The sequence below is a fragment of the Balaenoptera ricei genome, chromosome 1 (genome assembly GCF_028023285.1).
Source record: "Balaenoptera ricei isolate mBalRic1 chromosome 1, mBalRic1.hap2, whole genome shotgun sequence".
Taxonomy (NCBI): domain Eukaryota; kingdom Metazoa; phylum Chordata; class Mammalia; order Artiodactyla; family Balaenopteridae; genus Balaenoptera; species Balaenoptera ricei.
The window spans coordinates 67,015,671-67,042,036 of record NC_082639.1 but is presented as its reverse complement, the minus strand read 5'-3'; the positions used below and the strand labels follow the sequence as shown (position 1 = coordinate 67,042,036).

The following is a 26,366-nucleotide window of genomic DNA, read 5'->3' as shown; positions in this document are numbered from 1 at the left end:
TACCTTCATCAAAATTTAAGATTTTTGTGACCCTTTTAAGAGGATGAAAAGATAAGTTACAGACTGGGAGAAAAAACTTGCAAACCACACACCTGACAAAATTCTTATATCTAGATAATATAAAGAACTCTCAAAACTCAACAGTAAGGAAACAAAAAAATCCAATTAGAAAATGGGTAGATGATATAAAGAGGCATTTCACCAAAGGGGTGATACGGGTGACAGACAAGCACATGAAAAGATGTCTAACATCGTTAGCCATTAAGTAATGCAAATTAAAATCACAATATCGAGGGAGGAGATATGGGGATGTATGTATATGTATAGCTGATTCACTTTGTTATAAAGCAGAAACTAACACACCATTGTAAAGCAATTATACTCCAATAAAGATGTTAAAAAATAAGTAAGTAAAATCACAATATCATTATTCAACTATTAAAATAGCTAAAATGAAAAATAGTAACGACACAAAATGCTGGCAAGGGTGCAGAGAAGCTTGATCTCTCGTACATACTGGCAGGAAAGTAAAAGGACACAACCACTTCAGAAAATAATTTCCAAAATAATTTGGAAAAAGTTACTTGTACTTTACCATATGACTCAGCAGTCACACTCTTGGTCACATCCCAGAAAAAGGAAAAATCACTTTCACACAAAAACCTGTACACAAATATTTATGGGAGCTCTATCCATAACAGTAAAAAACTGGAACAACTCAAGTATCCATCAGTGGCTGAGTGGTTAACCAAACTGGTACATCCACACGACGGAACACTGCTTAGCAATCAAAAGGAATGATACATGAAACAAAGTTCAGGGAATTACACTTAGTGAAAAAAAGTCAGTGTCAAAAGTTTATGTAATGTATGGTTCCATATTTAAAACATTCTGGATATTTATTGTTATATTCACAATAGACGTGGAGAACAGATTAAGGGTTATAAGAGACAAGGATGGAGTGGTGACAATCTAAAGAGAAAATGCAAGGGAATTCCTTTGTGATGATGGGACATTTATGTATCCTGAATATCCTGGTGGCTATACAAATCTATACATGGGATAAAACTGCACACATACCACACATATACACAAACACACACACACAACATATGAATCCATATAAAAATGGTGATAGCTGATTACTGTCTTTAGTAGTATTGTACGAGTCTCAATTTCCTGTTTGTGATATTGTATTACGGTTATATAAGACGTCAACACTGGGGGAAGCTGGGTAAGGGGTATGTGGGATGCTGTACTATTTTTGCAAATTCCCATGTGTCTATAATTACTTCAAAATAAAAAGTAAACGAAACAGATGCAGAAGAAATAAATATTTAAGACATCACTTTCTAATTGCTTTACAACATTTTAGTATTAACTATGCCTTGAAGTTATTCACATTCACTCTATGCTGGTTCTATTAGTCAGCTCAGGCTACCATAACAAAACACCAGAGACTGAGTGGCTTAAACAACAGACATTTCTCACAGTTCTGGAGGCTGGGGAGTTCATGATCAAGGTGCTGGGCAGATCTGGTTGCTGGTAAGAGCTCTTTTCCTGGCCTGTAGGTGACAGTCTTCTAGCTGAGGCTGCGTCCTTACATGGCAGACAGCAAGCAAGCTGTGGTGTTTCTTCCACTTCTAACACGGACACTAATCCTATCGTGGGAGCCCTACCCTCATGACCTCATCTAAATTTAATTACCTCCCAAAGGCCCCACCTTCAAATACAATCACACTAGGAGTTAGGGCTTCAACATACAAATTTTAGGGGGATACAAACATTCAGTCCGTAACAGTGGAAATATCATACAAGTTCTGCTACTATGCCTCTCTTCCCTACTCTGCATTCAATGATATCTCATTGGTAGCTGGAAACCAGCCATATGAGAGTGTTTATATCACAGAAATAAGTACGCACTACAAATCAGAACTTTGTTTATTGTACAGCTGATTGCAAAAAAAGTAATGGAGAAAATGTTAATATTGTAAATTAAGCTTTAAAGTGTGCTATGTCTGTAACCATTACATCATGAATAGTATCAAGTTGAAAAACCAGTCTTCTAATATTTGAAAACTATTGTTTGATTCTGCAAAGAAGTTGCTCACGTTTTGATTCAGGTTTGTCCTGAGTGAGAAAAGTTCCAACATTGGTCTTCTTTGTTTCTCTTTCTTCTAATTAAGGAACCAAAAATATCAACCACATTCATGTTGGGAGTATACTCATTCATTAACTGCAACCACAGATTGTCTACAGACACAAGAATTTTGCAAAAATCAATGAAAGCATTCTGTGAGGACCAGCTGGCTATATGGAATTTACAACAAAGCGTATTGTACATTAGTATCTTATTAGTAGTAGTATTAGTATTTTATTATTATTTCTAAAGTGTGTACTGCCTTTATAGAAATAAAATTCATAATAAACTGAAGCATGGACATATGCACATTTTAAATAGAGCACTAGTATGTAAACATTTACCGGCACGACGCTAGTTTAAGTCCAATCCTCTCTCCTTGTTTTTACTTCAGTGGAGACAAATCACCACTCCCCTTTAAAGCGGTGATGTAGGTTACCTGTGCCACATCAGGATTTTACCATTTGCAGATGTTCTGTTTCTGGGAGACTGATTTGACTCCTTGTATGTTCAGATATGTATGTTCAGAATCAATGACCTCCTACAACTGTAAACCCTTTTGACTTTACAGGAAGATGCTCTAGTTCCTCCCATGAAGAGTCTCTCACTGTGGGCTGGGTCAGTTCCACTTTGCTTTTAGGTTAGACGCCAAATTTACAAGTTTTCTAGTGGTTTTTCCATTTCTTTTGGTATAACAAAATCTGAAAGCAAGATTTCTTTGCAGCTGGTGGTTCATGGTATTAGTCACCTTGGGTCTTTACATACTAAATATTTTACACTCAGTGTCTCTTTGCTGTGGCATACACTGGTCAGAGATCAAACTTCCCAACCGATTTGCTGTTGGTTCCATGTGTAGCTACTTTCGGGCTCTGTGCTTCTGTTTATTCTGGAAGGCCTTTCACCCCGATTCCAGTGCCCAGCACCTACCCTTCTATCGAGGTTCAGTTCAGCTACCTTGCCTTTCCTTTCCTAATCCATTCAGTATGGAAAAAAATCATCCTTTTCTCTGAATTCCTCAATATAGCCAAATCTTTCTTCTGACATCTTCTCCCTTATACTGCTGTCCCATATATCTGCGGCTTATGTCAGAGGTTTCTATTATCTCCTTAAGGAAGAGCTCTTCCCTAGTTTATTTCTCAGTCCCACCATGGTGGCTAGTTTAATGCCCGTACATAGTTAAGACTTCTAAAAAATTGGTTCAGCGGAATGAGTGGGCTATATGTCACCAAATGAACAAGTGAGTTCATCTCCTTAAGCCTCAGTTTTCTTACCTGTAAGTTAGGAATGATAATAAAGAGATTATATCTTACAGTTATTGTAAAAAAGAGAGCTAAGATATATAAAATGACTAGCACAGTGCCTGGTTAATGGCAGCTGCTCAATAAACGGGGTGTGTGTAATACACAGGATACACGTATAACATAAATATGTGGTATATGTAATTACCATTGCTGGCACTATCATTACCATATGACTATTATTGATACCAGGCTCAAGTCTCAGTGAGTGTGTCTATGAATTCTCTAGCACAGTGTGGTGTAAGAGCTTAGGCCTGTAGGTCAGGAGTCAGACAGAAGATGCAAGTTTTCATCTCAGTTCTGCCCAGTGTTCATGATCTTGGGCTAGTCAACCTCCCTGGGCTTCAGTTCCCCTATCTGCAAAGTATGTGTGTAAATGCAAGGAGAAGGCTGAGCCTCTTTGAAGGTCTGTACCTCCACAGTACCACGTGGCAAGTCCCCCTGGGTGAACTGGGCTCCCAGTGACAGGCAGCACACCGCCTTCAATAACTGCCTCTCTCTAAACCCTCAGCGACGGGCTAAGTACCCCTTGGCAAGGCTGTCTCGGTGATGTACGCATGGGTGCAGAGATCCCCAGCCATTCCACTTGTTGACTTTACTGGCTGGAGAAGGATTGTTTCCTTCTTCATTCTGTGACTACAGTGAGCATTTGGAAGTTGTAGGGAAAAAAAAAATCAATGCCAAGGAGTTCTGGAGGTGACGTATCTAATACTTTTTCTCTTGGCAAGTCACTGCGGGGGGGTGTGCCTCTCAAGTTGATCACTGATGACAGTGCACCAGTGCATCCTCCCTGCAGACCCCATGTGACACAGGGCTGGGGACCTCAATTACAGAGGCAGGAACACAGAAGTCCAGAATCACAGGGTGTCTCAGCTGGGAGAGGCCTGTCTAGTCTAAGCATTCAATTTTACACACGAGGAAACTGAAGGTCAGAGGGGCCAAAGGACTCCTTCAAGGTCGCAGAGCTAGTTAATGGAAGAGCTGGGTCTAGGAAGTGCACCTCCTGGAGTCCCGGCTCACAGCTTCTGCTCCCACTTCAGTCCCACCTGCCGTGGGCCAGCATCGCGGCCGGCCAGGAGCCTCTCTGATGGCAAAAGTGAGTTCCAAAGAGGCACCAATGAACATTGTCTTCTCCCCTGCCCCCCAGGTCTCAAATAAAATCTGACTGTTGGAGAGAGTTGAAGTTGGCTTTGGGAAAAACTAATTCCAATTTTTAACTCCCATGAGGACAGTGAAAATTGTTGTCTTTAATGTATATGCCACCCCATCCTGGATGTGATTATTCAGGAGCAGTGAGCAACTGGTGCCTCAGGGGCCCTTTTCCTTTTCTGGCTGAACACAGACCCAGCGACGCACCTCAGGGCATGGCTTACAAGAAACAGTAGTTATGTTTCCTGTAATGTATCTGCCCGGACTCAGATGGCAGCTGCTAGACCGTGAGCTCCTAGAGAAGAGTACAGCCCAAGCATCAACCTGGCACAAGAGCCGGCACCTGGAAGACATTCAAAATGTTGGTTGGATGAATCCAGAAAGTGTCACTCATGCTGGTGACCCCAATGTCACAAAATATGCAGTAGAATATGAAAAGGCTCTTTTCATATAATAATAGCTGCCCTTTAACAAATGAAGATGAGGTTGAAAACGAGTCATTTGAGCTTAAGGAAGCTTACGGTTCTTGATATGTTTTGGAGTAAGAAAATCAGACATACACTTTATCAGATTCACTGTAGTGGGAGTAGTCACACGGGAGGAAGGGAAGTAGAGTGAGAAGTATATTCTTGTCTATAGTCTTAGTTGAATAGCTTTCTTTCTCTCTTTTTTCACTCATTAATAAAATGATGTGTGGGATGACCTGGAGTCTCTCACATTGGGATACGGTACCATTCTGGAATTCTGTGCTCTGGGGCTTGGTAGGAGACGTATTGCTCCCATTCACCCTCTCTCTCTCTCTCGTTCTCACTGGCCGGTTCTCTTTCTTTGCGGGGATGTTGGTTCTGAGGAGAGAAATCAGGGAGCTGATCACTAAGGTGGGAGGAGCTTACAGCAGTCAGAAAGTCTTCTGAGGCAGAGACGTCTAAGTCCCACTTCATGTCCCCTTGCTGGCCCAAACTCCCTTAAGTTGGGATAATGTGGCTGAGTTACAACCAATGAAATGTGGAGGAAGTGTCACGAGGGCACTCCCCGGCCCCTACAGACATGTGGGGAAACTTTTAGCTTCCTCTTCTCTTGACACAGCAACCTTGCAGGCTGCAGGACAGGAGAGGGTCACCTGATTCACTCTGGACTTTGAGTGCAGAAGAAAATCCTCAGTGTCTTAAACAACTTACTCGTTGAGGTTTATTTATTACTGAAGCATAGCCTATCTTATCCTGACCTTTCTTCTAATTTATCAAGCCCATTTCATCTGAGGATGACAGGGTGGGGCAGAATGCAGGACAGGAGACTTCTTCAGGATTCAACGTTTTGCATTGTTTTTTAGAGATCCTCTCCTGTTATCCTGCTTAGAAATATGAATGAGTCAGCGCAGGATACAGGGATTTGAGGGGAATTTATACACAAGCCCAAATTTTCTCTTCTGGCCCTAGTTTTCCCCAAGTGTTCCTTTCTTGTTTTAATATGTACTAAAAAAAAAAACCCTTATAAGATAAAAGATAAACTTTGAAGGTGAATTAAATACTTCGGTAAACTTTCAATAGTTTTGTAACTTTTTAATAATCATGATCTTTTAACTTTAACAATCCCTCATTTAAAGTTACTAATTTTCCTTAAGAAAACAGGGGATAAGTTTCATGACATTGGTCTTTGCAGTGATTTCATGGACCTGACATCAAAAGCATTGGCAACAAAAGTGAAAATAGACAAGTGGGACTACATCAAACTAAAAAGCTTCTGCACAGCAAAGAAAACAATCCTATCTCCTGTCTCATTTCTTTTTCCTACTCAGCCTTTCATCCCCACTCCTTCCTTCTGAATTACATAGCCTTACGGTTAATCATTTTAATGTGCAGATTAATTCTGGGTCTTCATGTCCTGTCCGCAGCTGACAGAAATGAAGGTAATGAAGGAAGAAAAGATTCTGAGTCATTTACCTCTCCTCCCCCAAGAGATTTTTTATTAGATATCGCAAAGCAAAGAAATCAAACCCCTTTGCCGTTGATCAAGCCATGTTCAGGCTCTAGATTGCCAACTGGTAGATACTCCTTGACTGCTCCAAATTATAGATTTAAGCCTTAAAACAGGGATCTACTTCTGCGGGAAGAAGAACAGTTCTGCGGTAAAGTGTTGGTTCAGTTGTTAGCAGACCAAGTACTCCCACACTTGGCACACCAACCCCACACACCATGTCTGTGTCAACTAAAGTAGGGACTCCAGTGTCCCTCAAAGGGCAAAGGTTCACAGTACAGAGGCCCACTTCACAATCCCCGGCTGTGAAAGCATCAATTCCTGCAACATCAGCAGTTCAGAATGTTCTAATTAATCCATCATTAATTAGTTCCAAAGACATTCCTATTACCACTAACATGGTGTCTTCACAAAATACTGCCAGTGAATCATCAAATGCACTGAAAATAAAATGTGAAGATGATGATGACCATGATAATTTGTAATCTAGCCTTGATGCATGTAACATGCGTACTTGGTTTTAAACCCATTGTACTGAGGTTAAACATGCATGCTGGATGTTTCCAAGCTGTGTTTCAGAAAAACAGTATTTAATGAGTAAATATGGTTATCATACTTTTCAATTAAAAAAAAAAGAAGATACCAATTGAGTTTCTTACTACAACATCTGAAATAAAAACTAATTGTCCTCTTGAAAAAATAAATAAATAAAGTTACTAATTTCGTTTAAAGAGCTGTTGAAGTAAACGTCTGGGTCCAAGATGGAGCTGCTCCTGCCTGGGGTGCCATGTCAGCAAACTGAAACATGTAACTTTCAAGTCCCTATAAATGTTCCACTTGACCAGAAATGCAGTATATCCAGTCAACCAATCCCCACATGCCAAGCCAACTCGGGGCTCTATACGTATTCCCTTTTCCTTATTCACTTAAATTTTCCCTTCTCTATTCCTCATTCTTTATCCTATAAAAGCGTCCTGCCGTCCAGTCCATTTTGAAGTTCTCTGGACCCTTGGGAATGGAGACTGCTCGCTTCATGAAGTGTTAAAGTTTGCATCATCTAAATTGTCTTCTTTAATTATTTTAAGAGAGCTTAATCTCTACTTACTTCCTGTTACATGATAGAGAAGAAATTTCTTTTTTTTAATAAATTTATTTATTTATTTATTTTTGGCTGTTGCGCGCAGGCTTTCTCTAGTTGTGACAAGTGGGGGCTACTCTTTGTTGCGGTGCGCGGGTTTCTCATTGTGGTGGATTCTCTTGTTGCAGAGCACAGGCTCTAGGTGCACGGGCCTCAGTAGTTGTGGCTCGTGGGCTCTAGAGCGCAGGCTCAGTAGTTGTGGCCCACGGGCTTAGCTGCTCCACGGCATGTGGGATCTTCCCGGACCAGGGCTCGAACCCGTGTCCCCTGCACTGGCAGGTGGATTCTTAACCACTGCGCCACCAGGGAAGCTCCCAGAAAAAATGTTTTTAAAGCTACAGGATACAGCTTTTAGGCCAGGATTATTTATACTATCATCAACTTAGATGTATAAAATATTATTCATCCTAAACTTCAGTTAATGTCTAATGAAAAAAGAAAGCAAATTCAGGAATTCTCGACCTGGTTGCATTTTTATTCTCAAAGTTAGTCTGTTGCTAATAAATAAATTATTGTTATGAATTTGAATTGTTACCGATGCACACTGGAATCATGGATAACTGAGTAAATAAAAATGTGTTTGAGTTTGGATCAGTACGTTTTATAAGCCTAGAATTTCACAAGAGGAACTGCACTCAGCTAGTACTTCTGAAACTGGGGCCCCTGCTAAAACCGAGTTCCCCCGACAAGTATGATTAACCTCTCTATCTAAAACTTAATTCCCTTTCTTGTCCCACCCCTGTTCCCCTCAGGAGTAAGACGTATTAAAGAAAAGGGGGGATTGAAATTGAGCAGGACCCTGCGAGGCCCTCCCATGTACAAAAGCCTCTGTGTCCCCCACCCTTTCTTGTCTGTAGAAAAGATTTTAGTCTCCCATGTCTTCCCTGAGTTCCAAAGAGGAGACTCAAACAGTTACTAATTAGAGAAAAGATGGAATGCAGAAACAAAGGAAAAGCAATTACACAAGATAGCTTGAACAACAGTTCAGTGATAAGACAGAGTCCTCCTGAAGGAATATACATAACAATCTGATGCATATCTCTGAGTTGTTATGCAGAAATTAAGACCCCTGACCAGGTGGGGGATGGTGACAACGTGCTGACCCCAGTCTGGTTGGAACCAGAAAGTTGATTTGAGATTCCTGAAATTCCGCCTTGTCACCTATCCACCACCCCAATCAAAAGAAAGTCATGCACCCTGCAACCCTCACCCCAAATGTTGCCTTTAAAAACCTTCCCTGAAAACCATAGAGGAATTTGGGTCTTTTGAGCATGAGCTGCCCATTCTCCTTGCTTGGAGCCCTGCAAATAGACATTGTACTTTCCTTCACAGCAGTTTTGTGTCAGTTGATTGGCTTTGCTGGGCGGTGGGTGGGCGAACCCAAGTTTGGTTCAGTAACACTTCCATATACTACTTCATATCTACTTAATTTTGTAATTTGGTAGGCTGTCAACCTATCCATTCAGGGATAGGCACATCTATTTGAAAATAGTTAAGTTACATGTACAAAAAAATGTATGTCTGCTTATCCTTATGTACATAGAATGAACCATTAAATTTAGACGCAAAAACATGAATCCCAAATCACTTAAATTCCTAGGTAAAGTCATCTAAAGTATTAAAACTAAACAACTTAAACTTTTTTATCATCCACAAACCATTCTGGCCCACTCTTGCAAAAAAAGCTCACAAGGCAATTTGGGTTGGAGGCATTTTTCTTCTTTAACTCTTCCAAATGCAGCTTTGTATTAGCATGCTCAATAAAGCAAGTAACACTTCCACTTGATTGCTTGAGACCATTCTTGACCCTCATTTCATTCTAGTTGGAGGTAATTACTTGCTGCTAATGCAAAGTGCTAAAGACAGCCTTAAATTCTGTTGAATTATTATGTAGATTGGGAATCAGACCTCTCCAATTCTTCTCTTAAAACAGCACCATAACTCTAATCTCTACTTTGTCAAATTCAAAAGTCTACCTATTTTTGAGTGAAAACTTCTTACTTAAAATAAGATATTGGTCCTGGACCTGGTGGAGGAAATGGGTGAGTTTCTTTGGGAATGAGGTCAGGAATGAATAAGTCAGCAATAAGGGAGGTGAAGTATATACTTTCAGGATCTAATATACCTCAGAATTGTGGAATGTAGCTCTTACTCTCTTTTTTTCATACCTGGTGTACTGAAAATATAATACAAGACTGTTTAGGCAATCTAAGTAGCAACTCTAAATTCAGCCACAGTCACTGGATAAGTTTTTGTTTTATCTGAGTCTAGATGAAAACTCTGAATATCAACTCATTTAAATTCAAACCAGTCATGTCTGTGTACTAAGAAGTCATCGCTGGATTAATAGTATTTACAGTAAAATGGAACAGGGTTTCTCTTAGCCTCATTCCGGGAATGAATAAAAAACAACAGTAAAAGGCTATTTTTTCTGTGAATACCTAAATGACTTCACAGCCATTACTCCACTCAGAGGAAAAATGATTCTCATAGCACAGCAAGGGGGAGAGAATGCCTTGGCTTCTATTAAGAGTAATGGAGGTTGGGATGCAAAGTTCAGTTGTCAGGAAAGAAATAGTTGCCACAGGCCTGGAGAACAGGAGGGAAATTTACTGATTAGTTCTTCCTAAACCAAGAATCTTATTGTTTAACTCTCCCTCCTTCACGAGAAAGTAAAGTACAGGATCATATATATTCCTGAAAAGGGTAAATGAAATATCTTCCAAAAATTAAAAAAGATGGCAAATGCAATAATAGAAGCTTAAATATATGGGGTTGTACATTCATTGTTTTTTCACAATGTAGAAAATTTAAGTCTACAAAATGTAGAATTATTTGACACCTGAAAAATTGGAAATAGCGAGGGACGGTTTATCACCCCCGTTCCTCCCGGGAAGGCAGGGCTAAGCACATTTTCTACTGCATTCCTACTACTTTCCATTTTCTAAAATTATGCTTCTGGTCTAATCAAAACACTATTTTGACACAACCTTTTTAATCTTCCTTTTTTTCTCCCGCAAAATCACCTCAGGTATCACAAACCCATTTTATTGGAAACCGCAATCTTGTACCTAAAGAACAACTCAGCGTTAACCCCGGGCCCTCTGGACACCCTTTATCAGGTTTAGGTGAGTCCTGGAATCTTAGAACTCCCGACGGGGCTCGGGACAGTAAGGAGGGTTTTACAGACCCTCGCCGTGTAGGGCCCACGCCACAGCTGCTTCACCCTGTGACTGGCATGGCCCTGGCACTTCTGCTGAGTCAGGAAAGAATCCAGTCAATCCCGGTTTCCCAGGAGAACCACTCGAGTCGGGCCCAAGCTGCCCAGCACCCCCAAGGCAGCAGTGCCACCGTCTATCGTGAGCTTCCTGGCCTCTTTTTTTCCAAAGATGGTCAGATGTTCGCCTAAGTTGGTTTTCCTCAATTTGCTAAGATTCGAATGTAAGGAAAAGACAATTTCTCCTCAGGTGAATTCTGGGGAGAAAAAGCTATAACTACAGATCCAAAAAAAAAAATGCTGGGGAAGACAAACTGGGAAAGAGAAGCAGAGAGCGGTTTCCAGGGAAAATCGGTGTCATTAGGCTGATGTTAAAATCTCCTGTGAACCTTAAAGCTTGCCCTTCTTCAAGGAAGCTGCTTTACAGGCAATGTGCTAGCTTATTTCCACAACTGAATTCGTTTGGAAGGACAGTTTTTCAGATTACAATTTACTCATTCATTCATTTGCTCGCCAGTGAGTATATACTGAATACCTGCACATGCCAGACTCTGTGTAAAGCCTTGAGGATACACAGTGAGCAAATGGACAAACATCCCTACCTCCATGTGGCTCACACTCTCAGGGGTGGGTAGGGGGTGCAGAATAAATAATTAGGGGGATAAGAAAGGAAGATAGAGAGGGGGCAATCTAACTTATTCTTGGTACCTTAAATACTTTTTATACTCAGCCTCCTTGGGCCTATGATTAAACAAAAATTCTTTGCTAAACAAAGCTTTCCCTTTTTCATAACGACTATCACATTTCTCAGCTCCAGATCATCTTGACCTATATATAAACTGTTAGCTGTGGAAGTGACCCAATAGCCATCTATTTCTCTCTTTTAAAAAATGAAAGCAATTCCACAGGAATTGTTGCCAGCATTCTCAGACAGAACCAGGAAACGTTTACTTCTAGATTTCTGGCACCGTGTATCAGGGGAAGCACTTCTGCATCCTACCAGGATGAAAACTGTCACCTTGGGCAGCCTTAGGGTAAGAGAAGCAGCAGTGGGGACACACAGGCCTCCTCTCTTTTGACGGGTCTACACTCAAACCCTTGTGCTCTCAGCACACGACGACTAAGTAAATGATCTGCCGGACAGCCACAACCTTCCTGCTGCACCCTACGTGTGCAAACTCACACCCTTGTTTGTTAAAGAACACAATATGTACTGTTGTACTCCAGAGAAATCCCATACCATTTGAAAGGTGTACAACCCGAACCTCGGCTGCTAACATGTCTTCATATTTTAGAACTGGTTTCCGTGAACTAGATGTATTGTCTTGTCACAATACTGAATTAAAAGCATGAATTACATACTGAGACATCGGGGCGGCGGGGGGAAGCTTCCGGTTAAGCTCTCATGTTACTTGTATCCGATTGTTCATGGATGGAATTAGATAGCCTTCTCCCCAGCCTGCTAGAAAGAGCTGTGGTGTTGAGGGCACCTGGATTTAGAAGTACTTCAGGACTGCCTGCTGTAGGCCCTGTCATTATGTTGATGATGATGTGAACTCCTCAGCATGGGAAATTATATGCCACAAAGATAAACTCAGGTCTATTTTAGAAGGAGCTGCCAACCGACTTTCCTGACTGCTGCCTGTTACATGTTCAGTGCAAACCACTGAGCACAACACTGTATATTTAAGAAGGAACAGAGGTAGTTCCTAAGAGGCTTGTGTGATACAAGAAATTACCCGACGTCTGACTCATCACCCAAGCTTACCAAGTTGACAATCCTGACATTTGGTCACCATAGCCACAGCTTCTGTATCTTGCCTCCAACTGCTACTTAACTAAAGCTGTGCCCAGTAATGACAATTTTTAGTTAATACTCACAATAAAAATGCTAATTTTTTGAGGCTCCAAATAAAAGTTTTCAGTGAATCTCTACAAGCATAACTAAGCCATCCAGTGAAACCAGCTACGATTGTCAGGCCTACGATTTTCGTGTTTGGATTTTATTTTTATTATGAACCCAAAAAGGCAGGTGGCAGAAAGGTGAGGAGCCAGGGAAGACAAAATAGGTGCACTCCAAAGCTTGTAACTAAGCTTGGCGTGAAAGGGAAAGGTGTTTGCAGCTGCCATGTGGTGTGGACCTAACTTATCACCATTTTCATCAAATGTGAGATGAGGTATTTCAAAGAGAGGCAGTGTAGGTACAGCAGACCTTTTCCAGCTGGAGCAAAAGACCAGATTTGGGTTCCCAGTTTACCACTCACTATGTGACTTGGGCAAGTTATTTTACTTCTAAGGATCTCAGGTTTCATCACCCTGAGGGCGCCAGATGACATCATTTCTAAGGTTCCTTCCATTTAATACACGTTTGAAATAGCCTGTCATAAAAAAAAGCACACTAACACGTGTCTGTGTGAGCTAACATTTATTATTATTTGATATGTACAAGTACCACACTTGTGCTCCATTATGTCAGTCTTATTTATTTATGAAGACTTCAGGGCCTAATAAGCGTAATAATACTGACAACAACTAGTATCTATTGAACACTTATTTCATGCCAGGTTGCATACTAATGGGTCTGACGTTACCTGAACTCAGAAGTCCTTCCTCTCTAACATCTGGTCACCACAGCCACATCTTCTGTATCTTGTCTCCAACTGCTCCTTAAACTAGAGCTGTGCCCCGTAATAACAATTTTAATTTAATACTCATAATTAAAATGTTAATTCTGTTAAATGCCTCAAATACAAGTTTTAGTGAAACTATACATGCATAACTAAGCTACAACAACTCAGTGAAGCTGGCTATGGGTGCCAGTCTTATGATTCCTGAGTTTTACACGCATTTGCACGTGCATAACTAAGTAACCATCACAGTGACTCTCTGAGGGAGGTACTCTGATTACTCCCATTTTCAGATAAGGACATTGAGGCCTGGAGAGGTTCATTAACTTATGCAAAGTCATTCAGCAAGTAGGTGGCAGTCATGATTCAAATTCCGGAGGACTTACATTTACTGGAATATAAATTCCATGAAAGTAGCAACTAGGTCTGTCTTGTTTGCCTCTGCCTCTCCAGTGCCTGGCACACGGCAGGTGATCAGTAAATACTGATCTGTGGAATGAATGAAAGTCTAACGCATATCCCTTACTCTCAACGACTCTCCCGGATACATCACATAATCAACCCTCTCAGTGATCTTGTCAGAGGCTGCCAGGGAGACCCCGCTTGTGAGCACAGGTAGATTAGCATAATTCTAACTCCACTCTTGGAAAACCAAGTGAAACCACTGCACATTTTGTTGACCCTGGGCCCCCTCCTCCTGCACAAAGGATGATGGAGCTGTGGGATATTTGTGTCAGGGAGCCCAGGGTGGATAAGCCTGCTTCCCTTGGCCTTTGCTCTGGAAATGACATTCCCATTGACAGTGGGTCCTGATTTTGCAAGGAAAAGCCAGCTGGTTGATCAGTTGTGTGAGTGACCATCTCTTGTGGGAGCTATGATTAGTTTTCATCCTGCCTCTGTCTTTTGACCACCAATAAGACTGTTTCGCTTTCCTATCACCAGAACTGGCTCCCTGTTAACGCATTTCCAGCCCTAACAGAAGAGGAATGAGAAGGGAGATGGCGTGAGTGTCCCCATGGCACTCAACCTGCTAACACTAATGTTGAGCAGGGCCATCCGTCCCGTTACAGTTGACAAGAGCATCGCTGAGACAAAGCGGATGCCACAGCTGAAGCCACAAGCGCCCAGAGTGCAGCCACGTCCATCCAGAACACAAGTATGAGAAGGCAGCCTCCTGGAGGAGAGGTCTGCTGCAAATTGAAAATATTCAGCTCTGTGGAATCCAAGCGGATTGATTGTTTAGTAAATATTTCATTGAGAACATCAGCTGTGGAATTTGGATGCTTAAGTGATGCAGATAATTAAATGTAAATAATTAAAAATTAATAACGTTTGAAATGTTAAGCATAATGAGACAGACGATATATCAGTAATAAAGGGGCTTCATTCATCCTGAAGATCCGCTCACCGCCTTCAGGGCTGGGTCACAGCAGAGATGGCCTGCGTCAGTTCCTGGCTGTTCCAGGGATGCAACCCTTCATTCCAATTTGGCAAAAGCACTGCCAACAGATGTTTTCTGGTCCTCATCACTATAGTATGGGGATCTTTACAAAGGCTCTACCCAGAGCAGTTACTGGGGTGTGTGTGAAGAGGGGCAGGGGAGATTCTGTAAATGTATTACCAGAAATCACACCTCCAGTCCGAAGGCGCTAGAACTGAAACAAAGACAAATCCACATTTGTTTAGTGAATTATGTAATGGAAATAAGCTCCCTGGAGAGTTGTTCCATTTAGTCTTTTCTCGTGCTCTCGCTCTCTCATCTTCAATCATTTCCCTTTTCCTCTCCAGTAGCTACTTGTCTTCAGCCTAAAAATAGTATGCTCAAGTGTTCCTCGTCGTACAAAGAGAATTCTCTCAATGTGCCTCCCTGTGAAAGCTGCTCCTCTCTCCTTTCTTTCCCCATCAAATTTCTTGAAAGAGTGGAGCACGTTCCCTCCTCCCTCTCTGCAGCCCCACTTCCCTGTGTGGCAGCCTGCCCCTGCCCTCACCATACCATGCCCAAACTGCTCCTGGCAGAGTTACCAGTGCTGTACTGCTCCATAAATCCAATGCTCTCTTAGGACCTCTCCATTGCGTCTCACACTCGTGACTCTGTTTTTCTGAAATCCTCCCCTCCTCTGGTTTCAGCTCTAACATTTTCTCCCGATGCTCCGTCTACCTCTCTAGTGACCACTTTTTAGTTCCTGGCCTGTCCTCAAAGGTGAGCTTTTCCCCTAAATTCTTTCCTTCTCTACACAAGGGCCTGCAAATGAAAATCCAACAGAGAGAAAGCAGGAAACATAAACGTGTGTAATGGTTGGGATAGGAGGGGGTGTAAAGACAATAGGGAGTGGTGCAGGCTGCGGCTAAATGGATACTGAATACCCTCGTGCTAAATCCATTCAAATTGGAATACAGTCATTTTGATCTCATCAGGGACTTTGCTGAGAGCAAGGAATTACAAGCATAAATATTATTGGTCAGGTAGGACAGAGGAGGAAAAGGAATGTTTCTTTTATGCGTCCCTCTGGTGAAGACGAGACTGATATCAGTACCTGGGACAGGTTGGTGCTCATTTTCTACTGGTTTTTCTCATCATCTGACACCAAGGAGTAACAGCTGCTGAGCACAAAGTACACAAAGTACATTCATTCCCTGTTCTTCCTTTAAGCCTGCATACACTCTGGCTTGGAAATACTTATTGGGTGTTTGCCTTAATTAGTACATTTGCTCTTTCTTCTTCAACTCAGCAGCCTCAACCCTTCCTCACACCACCTTCTATCAAGCTGTTAGTCATTCTCTTTTTTAAAAACATTTATTGAGAATTTAACATGGTTTTAAACTGTGAATGAAAAAAAATATTTGCAAATTATATAGCTGATAAGAGGTTAATATCCAAAGTATATAAGGAACTCATACAACTCAATAGCAAAAAAACCCAAACAATTCAATTAAAAAATGGGCAGAGGAACCGAATAGGCATTTTTCCAAAGAAGACCTACAAATGCCAACAGGCACATGAAAAAGTGCTCAACATCACTAATCATCAGGGAAATGCAAATGCTGTCACCTCACACCTATCAGAATGACTATCATCAAAAAGACAAGAAATAACAAGTGTTGGTGAGAATGCAGAAAAAGGAAACACTTGCACACTGTTGGTGGGAATGTAAGCTGGTACAGCCACTATGGAAAACAGTATGAAAATTCCTTAATAAATTAAATAAAGCTACCATATGATCCAGCAATCCTACTTCTGGGTACATAGCCAAAGGAAATAAAAACAGGATATCAAAGAGATATCTGCATTCCCATGTTTACCCCAGCATTATTCACAATAGCCAATTGTGTCCATCAGCAAATGAATGGATAAAGAAGATGTGGTATATATACACAATGGAATATTACTCAGCCATGAGAAAAAAGGAAATCCTGCCATTTGCAACAACGTGGGTGGAACTTGAGGGGACTGTGCTATGTGAAACAAGATGGACAGAGAAAAATAAATACTGCATAATATCACTTATATGAGAAATCTTTAAAAAAAAAGCCAAACCCTTAGAAACAGAGAGTAGAAAACTGGTTGCCATGGGCTGAGAGGGGGTGAATTAGGGGGAGAAATAGGAAAAAGTTGGTAAAAGGGTACAGACTTTCAGCTATAAGATCAATAAGATTTGAGGCTTTAATGTAAAACACAGTGACTATCGTTAATAACACTGTATCGTAAAATTGAAATTTGCTAAGAGAGTAAAACTTAAATGTTCTCACCAAAAAAAAATTATTAGGAATTTAACATGGTTTTTAACTGTGCTGATAATTTAATAAGATTATTGTTATTTTTATTAATGTTCTGGTTACAAACATGGGTTTTGAGTGATTTGCCTCATCCTTATCTCCCCCATAAAGTCCTATTATTTTAGTGTGCGATTTTACAAAACTTCGGTCTTTCAGAAAAATCTTTTATTGTCAAATCATCAAAAACAAGAATCAAAAATAAATGACAGGGCTTCCCTGGTGGCGCAGTGGTTGAGAATCTACCTGCCAATGCAGGAGACACGGGTTCGAGCCCTGGTCTAGGAAGATCCCACATGCCACGGAGCAAATGGGCCCGTGAATCACAATTACTGAGCCTGCGCATCTGGAGCCTGTGCTCCGCAACAAGAGAGGCCGCGATAGTGAGAGGCCCGCGCACCATGATGAAGAGTGGCCCCCACTTGCCACAACTAGAGAAAGCCCTCGCACAGAAACGAAGATCCAACACAGCCATTAATAAATAAATAAAGCACACCTAGTATAGTGTAATTTAAAAAAAAAAAAATGACAAGCAAAACCAAAAACCACCTGCAGGGCTAGTTTAGGACCTCTGCTCTACAACACCTCCTGAAGTAATCGTATCCTTTTTTATTATTTTTTTGGCTTCTATTAACCACTGCTATGTTGCTGATCCCCAGACCTATATTCTCCAGCCCAGGCCACTCTCTAGAGAGGGAGATGATATTTGATTATCTACAAAACATCTCAATGCGGCATCTCCAAGGAATGTGCCCAGAATGAGCCTCCTAAACACCCCTCCCCCACCAATGACAAACAGGCACACACACAGGCCCAGCTTCCTTCCTGTTCTACGTTGGAGTGTGACTTCAGACGCAGTTTTGAGTCTCTACTCTCTCCCATCTTCCACCTTCAGTGGGTCACAAAGTCCTATCAATTCTCACTTTGTTTTTCTGTTTGTTTTTTTCTTTTTTTAAAAATGAAGTATAGTTGATTTACAATGTTGTGTTAGTTTCAGGTGTATAGCAAAGTGAGTCAGTTATACATATATATGTATCTTTTTTCAGATTGTTTAGCACAGGGAACTATACTCAATATTTTGTAATAACCTGCAAGAGAAAAAAATCAGTTCTCACTTTGAAATAGCTTTTACATTCGACCATCTGCACCTAACTCTGCTGTCACTTCCCTTGTTGGAGACCTCATCTTTTGCCTGAAGAAATCCACTGTTTCTCTGACTCCATCCCTTCTTTGCACCAGTGTAGCTTACACACTGAGGTTTCAGACAGACTGAGAGATAGACAGTAAGGGGAACTAATGGAAGATGAAATAAGCTCAACTTTCCATTCTGGTCAGGATCAGGCTTAGCTCTTCATGGGGCTTTTTGAAGGGAATGAGTTATAAATTGTTATTGTTCAGCTAAGTCAGAGAAGAAAAAAGTCAGACAATATCTTGAGAATCAACTAGATTTGATGGCTGTCAACAGTGAATGAGGCTGATTTTCTGAGCATCTGGCACTTAGATGGTGGTTGGGAGATATTTGCTGAAAGAAGGTTGGAACACACGGCACTGGTGCCTTAGGAACCTGCAAACTCCCTGCACGTTTCCCCTGCACCATTTTGATTTTGGATTCTGTCTTAAAACCCTTCTATCAACAAAGAGAAAGGAGGACCTATCTGGTATCAAGTCAGAGGATGTTTATTCTCCTTCCTGGGAGAACAAGCACTGGACTGAATTTGGAGGAGTTCCTGTACCTTGGAGGTGCCAGGGAACTGATGATGGAGTATGGGAATGACTTTGTCAACAAGGGGATACTTTCTTTTCTAGTCTTATCCCTTTTCTTCTAGTCATACTTCTGCTTCTACCCAAAGGAAGCTCTCTGAGCCTGAAAGTGTTCAAGTATTAGTTAATTATGCTTAATAAATAAGTCAGAAATTATTTGTCTACTTCTATGATTTTAAAATTTCCATTTGAAATGGTTAGCTGGAGCAAATTTCTCTACTTCAAATTCACTCACTAACTTCCAATTACCTGACTGTTTATGAATAAGCTTCTCACCTGGCATTTAAATCTCTTCATAATAGGGCCCTACTTACCTGTCCACTTTCAGCCCTCAAACTCATTTACATAAGGACTGGCTGGAAACCACCGAGTTCTATGCTGCTTTTGGAACATATCCTATGTGTGCCCTTTTCCTGCTTCGGCTTAGTTTTTCCCCTCTGTCTGGAATGTCTTCACTTTGGCTCCTCCCACTATACTTTGAGGCCCAGATTAATTATTTCCTCCTCAGGAAGACTTTCCTGGTCCCTCCCCCCATCCCCTTTAAAACTGGCTATGAGGCCTCTTTCTTCTAAATCCTAAATTACATAGGAATTCAAACAAGAATTTTATCAGTAAGGTATATTACATGGCCCTTCCAATACCCTTATTGTATCATTTTAGACTACAGTTCTGTTTTTAAAAAACTTTATTATCTGTGTAATTTCTTGACACTGACCATGATGTCATAATCAGTTCTGTACCTCACTGGACAACCAAATGGCATCTTCAAGTCTCAGACATGATTCCCTGTCTCCTTTGCCAGTTCCTCTTCTATAGAACTGTTACATTGAATCTTTTCAGGGTCCCATTCTGAATTCTTCTAATATCCTGTGTTTATGTTACCTGTTTCTATGGATTTAAATAATATTTGCCTACTAACAGCTTCCAAATGTGCATCTTCAGTTTCAATTTTTCATTTGGACTTCCAACTCATATAACTAAGAGCCAGCTCAGATATCTGCGACTCAACATGTACAACTGCATTCTTAAACTTCTCTAAATCTAGGAAGGGGAAGAAAAAAGAGGAGTCATTTTTAAAAAGGAAAATAACCCCTATTAAAAAAGAAGAAGACTTTCCAATGGTCCCAGAATCGCCCACTCCTAAAAGGGCCTTGGAATCATTCGGTCCATGTCCTCACCTGTAGGCAAAAACCCAATCTTCTGGTACAAAGTCCAATGTTCTTTCTACTACATCTCTATGTAACCTCTACTATGGGCCTTAGAAAGATCTTTAGTATCTAAGATTCATTATCAGTAGCTCAACGATTAATGCAATTTCAAAAGGTAAGACATTATAAAACTGAAAATAAATCTCACAAATTTACTCCATTTGGGCAACCTCACAAATACTATTTAATTACCTTATAATAATACTCTCTAAAGTGAGGATTGGTCCCACAATGCGAACTACTCCAAAGAAATGCTTCCTTCTTCCTCAGACTCCAATAGCATGTGCACATAATGTCTCAAAGAAAGAACATCCTTCAGTGAAACTTGCCGGTGAACTTTTCTCCAAGGGGAAAGGCTCATTCACAAGAAGAAACGGGCCACTGTTTTTGGTGTGTATGTTTTCCCTACTCTGTTTTAGAGTATGAACAACCAAATAAACTCCAAGTTTGGTTCTTACTTCAATCTGAAGATAGATCCGTTGCTTCAAATAAAAGACAATCAATCAGATATTTACTTGAAAAATCTGGGTACCAACAAAATAAAGAAAGTGATAGACTGGGACAGTATTTATAGTACATACGACAAAGGCATAAAAGCTTAATTACATAATGAGCTTCAAGTGAATGTAAAAATAGTATGACCCCTGGAAGACGGTCAAAGAACAAGATACAAAAGGAAATTGTATACGAACAAACAAATATGTGCAAAATTTTCAACCCAACTAGAGGTGTTTTTATTGACTTTTTTTTTTTTTGAAAAATTAAGAATGTTTTTACCTCTGCAGAAGATAACCTTCCTATTACACTAGAGGAAAGTTCAGAGTGCTTGGGGAGTCTGGACCTATTCCTGGTTCTTCACCATATTAACAAATGACTGCTCAGTCTCAACTTTGTTGAGAAATTGGTATAATACCTCCAAGGGTTATCATCAATTGTACCTGAAATGTTCTATACAAGGTCTGGCACCAAATCCATACCTTGTAAGTGTAAGCTCATGAGAGTAGGACTTAATTTTATTCATGTCTGTACTCCCAGGGGCAAGAAAGTGCCTGGACTTTTCAGAGATTTAATAATAATAGTAATCATAATTCTTGAATTATATTGCATCAAAATGATTTGAATTACCATCTTACAATAAATCTTTTTTACAAATCCCAAATGTTTTACTCTAAATGCTAGGGCCAAAGGTCTTTAGTTTTTGTGCTAACTTTACAATTCAATTTTTCAACATCTGAACAATTTTTCCTTTTCAAAAAAAAAAAAGAACTAACCAAGGAATTTAAATCATAATAACCACCTATACAACACCAATTTTCTTCCTAAATTATTCAGATTACTTCCGGTTATTTAGCACTTCACAGAAGAATTAAATTACCAATCTACACCTTTACATATACATATCAACAAGAGTATGCAATGCCATATCGCCACTACTGATGATTTGTGCCTAAATAATAACTCCTGAATAGAGCTCACTGTCTTACGGGTCTTTGGTGGGATTTAAAAAAAATGAATTCTGCATGAGAGATGATATTAAAAGGGGAAAAACGCATAATTTGATTTTTCCCCCTATCTGGACCTCGCATTGGTTTCCTTTTATTAATTTCAGCAATGGAATCGCTTAGACATACTATTGTTATTTATTACTCATTTTCCACATATTTCCAAAAAAAGCTTTAGAGTAGTCCATTTTAACATGCTGTCATGTCTTCAATATTTGGTTCCCTGGAAGCAGCTGTAAAATTGAGTATATATAGCTAGCTCAGGATAACATACTGTGGAACCAATTTTCCTGTGACAAATAAATAAAAGTGTTTATTACCTGCCCACTTACTTATTATGCAGAAGTCATTTCTAGTAAATCAGAAATTAGGCAAAGTGAAATCTGACTTAGGAAACAACCAAGAGCAGAATGAAATGAAAATAACTGTAGTCTGATTTGTGAACACTCTATACAGCTTTAAGATATTACCTACAGACTCATAATATAATTGATTAGCTCAAAATTTCAAAGTCATGCCTCAAGACCCCACAGAGGCTTTCTAAAAGGGGGCCATCTGTCTGTCTTTCTTTTTTTTTTCTTCTTCAGGATTGCTTCAGAGGATCCGTCAAGCAAAGGCTTTCCTTTTAGTCTGTTTATAACTACCAAAATATTCACAGTATTCCCTGGGCTTTCACCACTTCTTACATCCTGAGGTTTCAGCATGCAGGCCTTATTCTCAACCCAATTACCTGGATATGAAGCAGGCACTTCGCAGCTGTCACGAAACACCTATACCATTTTAGAAAGGCATTGCTATCAATAACCAAAAAAACTGGGATTTTATCGCAGACAGTATGTGAAATTGCACCTCACTGACAAAACCACTGCAGAACTCGGGTGATAATATTATTATAGTAATTACCATATGTCTTACATCAAATGCAACTCCAGTTTTATTATCATTCAGGTTTCTAGAAGGAGATAGGAGGGAGCTGTCACAGTTAGACAGTTTGTCCTCTATTCAACTGCCAGCTCCCCTCTGAAACACAGGCTTTCTATTCCACTAAAGGAAATACAATTATAACTCTATTTGCATTGAGAACAAGAGAAGCCCTGGGTTAATTACAGGTAAGGTTCTGTTTACATTCCCTGGGGCTCGCCACAGCCAGATTCCATTTCTGAGGTGAAAAAAGCTGCTGGAGTTTGAACTAAAGCCACATTTTTGTTTTTTAAATCCCACTCTTGAAATTCTGTGTGGCCAAAGGGAGCCTGTCACTCAAAGATCGTTCAAACGTAACCCCAGAAACCTCCATTTTCCAGAATCTGCATGTAGTTAAAGTAAGTTCAGAACCCAAAGTCTAAACAAAAGAAACAGAAGATGGAGTTGGAGGCCACCCCCGTGAAGATCAGGACAAGTGAGGGTGGTAATATGTTTATTATTAGTGTTATATAACCAATTGATTAAAAAGGTAAGACAAAGGAGTGGTGAAAGGAGAGAGCCTGAATGCCAGTACACTAAGAGGACTATTTACTGACAAGAGACTGAGTTTTCCAGCAAATAACTTCCGTCATCTGTAAGGCTTCCTGGCTTCCTCTCTTCTGGTTTTCAGGACGTTTCTCGGCTGAGGGCAGGATGGTCCGGCTGTACTAACCTCAGCTGACTCCTGGGATGTGTTTCCCACTCCCGAGTTCACAGAAGAGAATTATTTCTCCTGATTTAGATTCAGCTTTCCGAAAATATGGACACAGCAGGTCTTATGCCATTTGTGTTCTTGCCAAGGTAATCGCAGACTGTTTAGCTGTCTGACTGCAATCTAATCATCTGAATTCTGGATAGTATTCTAGACGCCTAAAGCCAGCCTTTTCCCAGTCATTATCCATCACATCTATTTTATTTTGCTGATACTTATCACTTATAATCTGACATATCTTTTTTTAATATGTATTTGTGTAATTGTTTATTTTCGCTTCATCTTCCCTCCCCTCCCCCATTACATGCACATAAGAATGCCAGCTCCCTGAAAGCTGGGGTCCTTATTTGGAGCCTAGAACAGCACTAGACACATAACATGTACTTAATCATTATATTAAATGAAAGAATAAACCGCCATGATAATTTCAGAAGATCTGAATGTTGGCTTTGGCGGCAGCCATGGCCAGAGTACCAGCTGTACATAGATGATGCAGATATGGAGGTTGCTCTCTTTACAGACCATTTGCTAGGAGCAAAATTTTAAGATATATTTAAGAAATGAAATGGAAAGCAATTCTAGTTTTATGGACTTAGATTCTTCTGAAGAAAAGACAAGTTACCTCTAAAGAGTTGTAACGCATGCACAGTTTCCAGAAGAACCAGTCTCAGAGAAAAATGAGGGGTGACTCTGACCTCATTTTACCTAAATCAGGAGAGGAAAGAGGTGGGCACTGTAAACAGTTCCAGCGGGAAGGAGAAAGCAAGGAGTAATGCCCTTTCTAGGGAGGATGGCGGGCATGTGCCACATCATGCAAGGAATATGTCCTGCAAATGGAATTCCTTACTTGCAACCTGAAGGCCTACATTGTGTGTATGCGTGTGACTCCGTCAAGTTAAAAGGCAAGACAAAAGCGTAGTCTGTCGAGATGTGTGAGGACAGTCCATCTGTGTGCAAGAGGGATGGCCTTGGCAACAGCCTTAAAAGCTGGGCTGCGAGGTATTTCACACATTAATGGAGACAAACCAAAATCCTGTCTCCTTCAACTCCAAGTGAGATTTCAGAATGGTACTGATTCAGCTTTGGTGAGATTCTCACCTCCTCTTAGAAGCTGAGCTGTACTCAGCCAGACTCTCATTTGTGTTCAGTTAACTTCCTCTCTAATTTCCATCAGCAATTGTACACGTTTTCCCACCTCCCCTATTCAACAGGACCCCACTTACTCAGCACATGGGAAGACTAAATTCATGTAAATCCCCTGACTTCTCACCCCGACACCTAGAATGTATTTACTTCCACATGTAGGCTAATTTCTTTTCCTCTAGTCTGGGAGAAAGGTGTTCTCCCCTACCTATGGCTAATTCTTCATGCTGTCCACCCCACCCATGCCCTGTCACAAAATCCTGGACCTCGCTTTAACAGTAATCCTCTTCCTTTCCCATACCGACGACCTCTCTTCTAGTAACTATTCATGGATAACAAACATAAATGTCTCTTCCATCATTTAAGGAAAAAGCTTTTCTTGACTCCTTATTCCCCTTTAGCTATCACCTAAGTGAATATTTACCTTGACTTTCTCATTCCTAAGTTATTTAGTGACATTAAAATCCAACTTCCATCCCATCTCACTAAGGTAAAAAAATCACTTTCTAATTCCTAAATCCAGTTAACTCGGGTTTCATTTTACTTTTCTTTTTTTTGGAACTCTCTTTATCTTGAAACTCTTGGCATCCCTGACATCATTTTCTCCTAAATCTCTGCTGATCTTCCTGACTTGGTTTCCCTGCTGCTGATTCTTTTTCTTTATGTCCCTTAAATGCTGTTTCTTTCCTGGGCCTTGTACTTAGTCTTCTTAACCTTCTATGGATGATCAAGTGATTTAATCCATTTCAGTAGCTCCAATTACCATCTGGAATATGCTAATGATTTGAAAAAAATCTCTCTCTGGTCCATAGCTCTCCTTGGAACCCTAGATATATGTGTCTGATACATTCTGAACCACAGAACTGGGTCAAAACAAATGTGAGAAACTGAGTCATCACCTACCAACTGAAAATCTATTGCAGGTAAACTTTCAAAGGCTATAAAATACTATAAACATGATAACTGATTTTATTATTAAATATCATACACCTAAATCCCTCAGTCAGGCTTGCTAAGATGGCAGAAACAACTAAAACGGAGAAAAGGAACAATGAGTTCCAATAATTTCAATGCATATATATCTTGCTTTACCCACAAAATAAGCTTAGAGGTGAAAATTTGGATAAGTCAAAGTATCAGTGTATTAGTTATCTATTGCTGAATAACAATATTACTACAAATTAGAGGCTTAAAATAACACATATTTATTGTCTCAGTTTCTATGGGTCAGGAGTCTGGGCATGACTTTGCTGGGTCTTCTGCTTAGGGTCTCACAAGGCTGAAATCAAGGTTTTGGGGTTGTGGTCTCAGCAAAAGCTCGACTGGGGTAGGATCCACTTCTAATCTCAAACTGGTGCTGTCACCTTAAGAGTCTCTTTGCCAGAGGTGGGTGGACCTAATCTGTCATACAGAGTGAAGTAAGTCAGAAAGAGAAAAACAAATACTGTATGCTAACATATATATATGGAATCTAAGAAAAAAAAAAGGTCATGAAGAACCTAGGGGCAAGACGGGAATAAAGACACAGACCCACTAGAGAATGTACTTGAGGATATGGGGAGGGGGAAGGGTAAGCTGTGACAAAGTGAGAGAGTGGTATGGACATATATACACTACCAAATGTAAAATAGATAGCTAGTGGGAAGCAGCCGCATAGCACAGGGAGATTAGCTTGGTGCTTTGTGACCACCTAGAGGGGTGGGATAGGAAGGGTGGGAGGGAGGGAGACGCAAGAGGGAAGAGATATGGGAACATACGTATATGTA

The 26,366-nt window shown here is 40.4% G+C and overlaps 1 protein-coding gene and 1 pseudogene across 7 annotated transcripts in view; one reads left to right on the top strand and one right to left on the bottom strand.

Annotated features, from left to right (window-relative positions):
* The window catches only part of LOC132347170 (transcription initiation factor TFIID subunit 9-like), a 36,850-nt pseudogene extending 29,804 nt beyond the window's left edge, over positions 1-7,046 (top strand).
* The window catches only part of ST6GALNAC5 (ST6 N-acetylgalactosaminide alpha-2,6-sialyltransferase 5), a 215,224-nt gene that overhangs the window by 118,181 nt on the left and 70,677 nt on the right, over positions 1-26,366 (bottom strand). The gene's annotated exons all lie outside the window — the stretch shown is intronic.